Raw genomic sequence first — 8,116 nt, forward strand, 5'->3', positions numbered from 1 at the left:
GACCTGGACCAGCCAAACTGCATGGAAACTGCAAGGGGCCTACAGATCCATGTGAGTATAAATACATGTATACTGACCTGGGGGGTCATTTGTTATACAGCATTATTGCAGCAATAGCTAATTGTCACAGAGGCTTTACCTCCTCTAATGGTCCGTGTCCATCAGCACTGGATCTATTTAAGTCTGTGTGATTATTAGCCAAGACTGGATGATGGGGAACCAGCCTTCTACAAAGTGGACGGCCCTGGTTGTTCTTGAGAAGCTGAATAGCTCCCAGCTGTGTTTTGCTTAAAAATCACAGAGAGGACAACTTTTACTTGTCTTTGGTATTGATCAACATTTCTACCTTTCTAAATGAAATGCCTAAACTGCTATTTCTTTATTTTCCTTTTGTAGAGCCAATTTTCTTTTTACTCTGGAGAAAGAGGATATGAGTCTGTTACCATCACTCCTGCCCCATGCTACCTACATACTTCCCCTACTTCAATACCTCTGTATCTGCTTGAAAGGACTCTTCAATGTCAGCACCTACAGATCTTTTCTTTCAGGCTGGTCAGTCTCAGCTCTTTGGCGTGAGGATACAAGTCAGGTTGCCACTGTGAGGAAGGTGGCCAGGAGAAGAGGCTAAGGAGATTCTTAGCATTCAGTGTACCTATGTTTTCCTGGCTCTCAGCTGTTCCTGGTGCCCCGACTTATAAATCTTTTCTGTTGGGGAAAAGGATGCTGGGATCCAGCTATCCCAATGAGGCTTTCAAGCTGCCTTCCTGTTTTTAGTCCACTATGCCACTTCAGAGATGCTACCTAGTTCTGACTCTTTTCAGGGTCTGTTATGTGCACATGTTTCATTTTTATTGGCTTTGACCCCTTCAGACTATTAGATTTCGGCTTTCTACCCTCTCCCAAGCCATTCCAACTCTTCTGCTTTCCATTATCTGTATTCTGTTGCCATGTTTCACCTATTTCATTTTCCTTCCCTTCCTCGGTCCCCCCTACATCTTAGTGCACTCTGGGGATGTGCATAATGGATACATTTGACTGGAAGTCTAGTGACGTGACACCTAAGCTTCATTAACCCTATAGACCATTTTTATCATGTTGATAGGTGTTGATTGAACTGAGAAGAGAATGCGCCTCTCTAGGTTTATTTCTTCTTTTTCTTTTCGATAGTATGAAGTTTATAACATGCTTCACTGGAGTCATGAGATTCCAGTCACTTTAATTATTTTCTCACTCAAATTTCCTAGTCAAAAAGTCAATCAACTTCATCACCCGTAAATACAAGATAAAGATCAGCAAAAACATCATTTCTCCATAAAGTTGCCTCAAAATGTTTAAGGCAATCCTATAATTTTACTTTGGAATCAAAGTCATTTTGTTCAATGTATATGAAATAATTTATCATACTTTGCTATTGGACATATGGCAAATAATGGATATTAATTAATATTTACATATAATTTAAATGTATTTATATGTCCTATGTTTACTGTTTCTGATACTAGTCTAATTTTTTACTATGGGAACACAGGTTCATTGTAATACATCAACAAAGAAAGAGTTGTGTAAACAAAAAATGAATAATTCTCACTTTGTAAGGCAATGTATGTTATGATTTGCTGTGTAACCATCCACAATTTGTATATCTACCTAATAAATACTATGGTAAAACTGTTTCACTAATTCAAGACATTGGGATCAAGATACAATAGACAATTTATTCCAGGGTGAGGAACCAGGCCAAGATGTAAAATGGTAAAGGGCTATAGCTGGAAAGTCAATTATCTGACTCACCCACACTGAAGTTATAGAAGGGAAATGAGTGGATTTCCCAGGGAGGAGTTTTTCGGAGAAAGCCGTGTTAGCTCTCTCTTCTCTACTCATCTGCTCCCAACCCAAATTCAGAGGTGAAAGAAAAAGGACTTTAAGGAGACCACTTAGATACCCAAACATGTGTCCTTTGCCCTGTGCAGCTGGGAGTGGGGAGGACACAGTGGACTAGCCGGGGAGTGACAGACAGGATGGGTACAGCGACTTTGGCAGCAGAGTGGAGGAAAGCTTCTTTTGTGATGGGATTGGCCTGCACTTGCAGAGTGCGTTGGGGGAATAATGGGAGTGCTGTGGGGGACATGGTCTGGTGGAGGTTGGTGGAGGTGGGACGGCAGCTATAAGACCTCAGTAGACAGATGTACGAAATGCTAGATTCCCAAAGGGAATGGAGACACTAGCTCTGGGATGGAGCCCTGGGAAGGGCACCAACAGCGCAGGGTTTTTGAAGAGCCAAGAGATACTCTTACTAGAGAAAGAGTCAGTTTAGACTTCATGCAGAGAATGCAAAGCGGGCTTATGACAGGGAGACAATTTTGAAGGTTCCTTGGCCTTCTCCCTCATCTCCTTGCCCTGTTCTTTCTCACCTAAAGGGCTAGAGACTACAGGTAGGAAATAGCAAAGACAAGGTAGAAACAGAAAGCTGACCATGCATTTCAAATGTCCTACAGCTGTTACTTTGGCTGGTCTGAGAGGCTTGTCTGGTGGCATGACCCAGACCTCTATTTCTGAGGGGTTGAAGCCCTTTGTTGTCTTATTTGGCTGCGGTCGCTGTGATTTCCAATTCATAGTTACTGCAAGGCATGGAGGTACTAAGAACTGCCCAAGTACTAAGAGCTGAGCCCCTTGGTCTCTGGGTTGTAAACATCCTCCTTCCTGATGGTATATCCTGGCCCTCAAAGTAATCATGGTCAATGACCCAACTAGTGTAATAAGTCCCTGTTTTCTGTTTTCATTCTATCGGTTCACTGGCATGAGGACCCTAAAGCAGTCAGGTGGTAGTCACAGCTTCAAGTTCAATGGAACCTGTATCATATTCCCTGATGGAAGCAACTCCCCCATGAGAACTAGGGCTTCTAACTGGCAGAGCCCAAGGCCATGGGAATGGGAAGCCCAAATTCCACAAGTGGGTCATTGGTGATTATGATAAGATTCACTCCTTGGTCTGTACAGCCATGATTTCCAGCTACTACAGAAAACAGCACTACGCGTCGACTGTTAACTCAGTCCATAAACCACATCTTGGAGGATGGAGACCTAACCCCACAAGATGCTGTTCCATACTGGCACCTTAGCTGGAATGCCAACAAGTCATTCCACTACCCTACCAGGGTGGCTGCCTTTGGGTGATGCAGTTCACATTACGATCAGTGGCTCTCATAGTGAGAAACTTATCATTGCATCTCTGTTGCTCTAAAATGAGTCTCTTGTTCTGAGGCAATGTTGTGTGGATACCACATTGATAAATGAGGCATTTTTTTTAAAAAATGTTTAAAAAAAGTTCTCTTTTTTTGAAAGAGAGAGAGAAAGCACGCACAAGTGGGGAAGGGGCAGAGAGAGACAGAGAGAATCCCCAGCAGGCTCCGTGCTATCAGTGCAGAGCCTGTGTGGGGGCTCGATCTCACCAAACCATGAGATCATGACCTGAGCCCAAATCAAGAGTAGGATGCCTAACCAACTGAGCCACCTAGGCTCCCCTGAATGAGGCATTTTGATGGTGGTTCTGGCAGAGGCATTCCGTACAGGAAAGGCAAATCTCTATTTGGAATATGCATCGGTCCTAGTAAGGAGGAATCCTTTTGCCACCTCCAAAATGGGAGCAACCCAATGTAACTGACCTGCGCCCCAGGCCTGGTTAGTCTCCCGAAATGTGCCATATTAGAAGTTTAGTGTCAGCCCCTGCTATTAGACTGCACACTCAGCATAAGCAAGAGGGAGCTCATTTTGCCGGGTCCACACATAGCCTCCATCCCTGCCCCTTCTGCTATATTTCTCTTTTTAGAGATGGTCATGTCATCTCAACACTTCAGTGAAGGGGCACATATAATCTCCAAAGTGGCTTTGGACTACTATCATAACACAGCAACTAAGTGGTCTTTTGAAGGCACAGTTGTAGTGCCAGCTTGGAGATAATACCCTGTAAGGATGGGGTACCACCCTCCATACTGCAGTGTATACCCTAAATCAATAGCCATTATATGGGGCTGTGACCTGTAAAGGTCAAATACATAGATTCTAGAACTAAGAGGTGGAGGTAGAAGTGGTCTTGCTTACCCATCACTTGGGGGAATTTGTACTTCCTCTCACTGCAAATATGGGCTCTGTACACTTAGAAGTCCTGGTTCCTAGAGGGGAAAAGTTCCAGCAAGGGACATTAAACTTTCACCTTTGGTAACTTTATGACTTTGGGCTCTTTGTGCAAGAGGCCAACAGGCAAGTAAAGGAGTCATGATCCTAGACAGAGAAACTGACCCAGCGGTGGTGTTGCTGTGAGGTAAGAGAAGGATCTGTTTGGAACTTGGGTGGTCCATCTGAAACTACTTGATACTTGCCCAATTTTGATGGTAAAGGCACAAATAAAATAGCCACTGTTTGAGAAGGGCTGATGCCAGTGGTTCAGATCCCTTAGCAGAGGGCCAGGATCACCCCACCAGGTAAGCCATCTAGATCAGCAAACATTCTACTGAAGGGTGAGGGGAATACACAGGCCCAGCCCTCTTGCCTCAATATGCAAAAACTGCAGGGTCATCCCAGTTCTAGAGCTCTCCATGCAGCAGTCATGACCAGACGGCAATTCAGCTTCCCTCATCCAATCCTACTGCCTTCATTTCCAGGGGATATTCCTAAGTAAACTTCTCACATGCATTTCTCCATCTTGGAGTCTATTTCCTGGGGGAACTTGACCCAACATGGCTTATTAATAGTCTCTCTGCTTCACCTCTTGTACCTTAATAGCCTACTTGCACAACACAGCCAGAATGGCTAACAACACAAATCAGATCATGTCACACCCTGCTTAAAATCCTCCAAAAACTTTCACTTGCTCTTGGAATAAAATCTGATTCTTTATCATGGCTTAAACCCCTACTTTATGGAATCCTGCCCACCTATTCATCCTCTTCTCCCTACTTTCTGCTTACTGTGTGCTCCATGTTATTGGCCTTCCTTCTCTGCCAGAGATTTTGCATAGAGTTTAATGGACCCCTTTGTTTTTGTTTGTTTGTTTGTTTTTGCCAGTACCCAAATTAGATAACTTACTTTTGCCAACAGAGTGTCTGGCACGTGTTGGTATCAAAAAAAAAAAAATCATTTATGGAATAAATGAAGGTCTAGGAGGTTAGAATCTAAGGAGAAGGAGCCATTTCATTTCCAGACCATGGGCCTTGGTCAGTAGTGTATCGCTGAGAAATATCTTTGTGCACAGGAAGGCAGCTTTGATGTTGGTCTTTATGTATAAGGGAAGGTAGGATCTGGCAAACTTGGTCCTTAGAACTTCATCAGTCTTCACGCATTTTTCTATTGTCAGAATTTCTGTTGAAATATCCTGAAATTTTCCACTGAGAGGCAATCTTTTTCCTTAATGAGACTTAACCCCATCACTGTTCAATGGAAGCCACTGTACTTTCCTACAAGCCTTACCAGGTTCCATGTGTTTTGGTCCTTTTCTGATTGAGGTATTAGACACTCAGACCAACCTGGCCTATCACCTTCTCCTGGCTGTGGCCTGTAAATGCTTCTCTTGGCTGCTTTGCACTAGTTAGCCCCACTCTAACACAGGTGAATGGGCCCCTGAGACCCACAGACTTTTTTGTTTACATAATGTTGTGTGTTGAATTGCATCCTCCCTAAAATTCATATCTTGAAATCTGAATATCTCCTTAAAGAAGACAGGATCTTTACAGAGCTAACAGGTTAGAATGAGTTAATTGGAGTGGATCCTAATCCAATATGACTAGTATCCTTAGAAAAAACAACACTTCCACACAGACACAGGTGTACAAGGAGAATGTCATGTGGACATGAAGATGGCCATCGATACACAAAGGAGAAAGCCTGGAATAAATCCTTCCTTCACAGCCCTCAGAAGAAACCAATCCTTGATTTTACATTTCTAGCCTCCGAAACTGTGAGACAATAAACTTCTGTATTTGAAGCCACCCAGTCTGTGGACCTTGTTATGGCAGTACACAGAATCTGTGCCTGAACTCTACAATGCACCAGGATCTGAGCTGGCCGGAGCCAGGCGGCATGTTGAGCCGACAGGAAGTTGTGGCGGAGGGCCCCCACAGCTCTCAAATCTTTCCCAGAAGTCCTTAGCAGACTTTCTGTAAAGTTCCATTGGACAGAACTGGGTCACATGTCTGTGCTCTAGCTGACGGCAGTGCTGGGAAGGGCCTCTGCTACAGCAAACTCCTGCGTGTGCTCTCAGTATGCAAGGCTCTTTCCCAAACACAGCCACTTAGAATCACCCAACTGGTTCTATCACCTGTGTCCAAGGAAATGCGAGCTCCACCCTTCTGGTGCCCGGCTCAACAAAGAATGCCAGGTAGCAAGGCACCTTTGACTAGGTGACTCACCAATTTTACTCTTCCCATATGTCAGTCACTCTTCTAGATCTTATGATACAGATTTGAAGGAGACAGAAAGGCCCCTATTTCATGGAGCCTACTATTGAAGTAGCAAACAGGCAATAAGACAGGCTAGTCCGGACAAATCCTACTGAGAGGCTTCTTCAGTCTGGGTGGTCCACACTCTCTGAGAAGTAGTCATTTAAGCTGAGAGCAGAAGGTCTGCCAAGTTAGTACCCCAACAGGGCAAGGAAAAATTAGAAGCAGCTAGCTGGGAATTCTACAAATTTGCATATTATTACATGCCTTTTTTTTTTTCTTAGATTACGTCAGGGTTAATAAATTCAAATTTTGCCATCAGATTAAGCCATGGTAGAGTCTGACATTTGCCATGAATTTGGCAAACGAGGACACAGCTGCTCAGATCTCGACGGGCAATGGCTTTTCCCACTTTGCAAACCGAGGTCAAGCGTCCCGAATTTGTAGATTTCTGGCCAGTTTTTATGTGGGGCTCACTAATGCTGTCTCACATTAAACAGTTGATTAAAATATGCGAATAACATAAAGTATCCAAGGAAATCTCCCTGCTCCAGGACTGTTCGAGCACCCTTCTAAAGGGTGGATTCTGATCCTCACCAATTTGTGACCTGCATCACTCTATAGGTATGACGCTGAGGTTGTCTCAGAGTGCAATCTGTTCATTTTTCAAAGGGCTTCCTTCAGATTATATACCTAATTAACATATAACCTTCCGTTTTGACACACTGCAAACATAGGCTTTTCTGGAGGTAAAGGCTACTTTAAGCAAAAACAATTCCACTTCAAACAACTTTTTTTATACTCTCAAAAAAAGGACGAAAAGAACCCCAAACAAAGGCCTGTTCTATCTCATTTCTCAGTGTATCTGCAGACAGGCTCCGCTTCTAAACCAGGACAATATAATCTCCTGACGTGTAATACCCTAACATCATCACACATCTGCCCTTTTGACTTTAGGGAAAGAATCCAGTTCTAGTTGCTAAATACTCCGCCACCCTAAATTATCCAGTATCAGTCCCTAAACACTCGTCCCCCAAAGACAGTATACTGTTCTTTATCTCTTTTATTATTTCCCCCCCAATATTTTTCTTTTATCTACTCCTTCAGCCCCTGCTGGTTTTTCAGAGTTTGGGACTCTTGTTGGTAGAAGTATCTACAGGTGGGGTTAAGGCCATCTTGGTAAAAGACATTTACAAAGAGAGGGGAACGCTTTCATTTCATTCCAATTCTCGGAATTAAACTACTGAAGAGCACTTTCTGCTTTTCTAGTGCCTATTAGCGTATTCCCCCACATTTGCTTTTTGGGAAGCACACTCAGGCCTCAACTATCCTGAGAGGCTCTGCGCTATTTTGCGAACTCCACGGAGATTTAAGGTGCATAGAATAAATACCTTATGGAATATTACAGAACATCTGTCCAGAAGCCTATGGAGACCCCGAAAACGGAGTTTCTAAACGAACATTTTCTCTTTGCTGCCGGTCATATTGATTTGCTGCTCAAACCCCTAACTGCTGTGGCCTTCTTTAAGGTAAACGTTTCCCACCTGGTGGAGTGATTCAGGGAGAGTCCTCCTGGCAGAAGGAGGTCGAATAACACTATTCCCAGGGAGGGGACGCGGCGGCTGCAGGCGTTAGCGAAACCCCGCGAAGCCGGGCGCCACCAGGGCCGGCGGCGGGGCGGCGGG

The 8,116-nt window shown here is 44.0% G+C and overlaps 1 long non-coding RNA gene across 2 annotated transcripts in view; it reads right to left on the reverse strand.

The window, feature by feature from the left end:
* Window positions 1–8,103, reverse strand: part of LOC121014680 (uncharacterized) — a 78,371-nt gene extending 70,268 nt beyond the window's left edge. For both annotated transcript variants that reach the window (XR_005783362.1, XR_005783361.1), the window contains exon 1: window positions 7,976–8,103. This is a non-coding gene — a long non-coding RNA (uncharacterized LOC121014680). The remainder of the gene's footprint in view (window positions 1–7,975) is intronic.
* Window positions 8,104–8,116: the final 13 nt, after the last annotated feature.

Source organism: Herpailurus yagouaroundi, unplaced genomic scaffold, assembly GCF_014898765.1.
Source record: "Herpailurus yagouaroundi ecotype Mexico unplaced genomic scaffold, PumYag 203, whole genome shotgun sequence".
In the NCBI taxonomy this organism is placed as follows: Eukaryota; Metazoa; Chordata; class Mammalia; order Carnivora; family Felidae; genus Herpailurus; species Herpailurus yagouaroundi.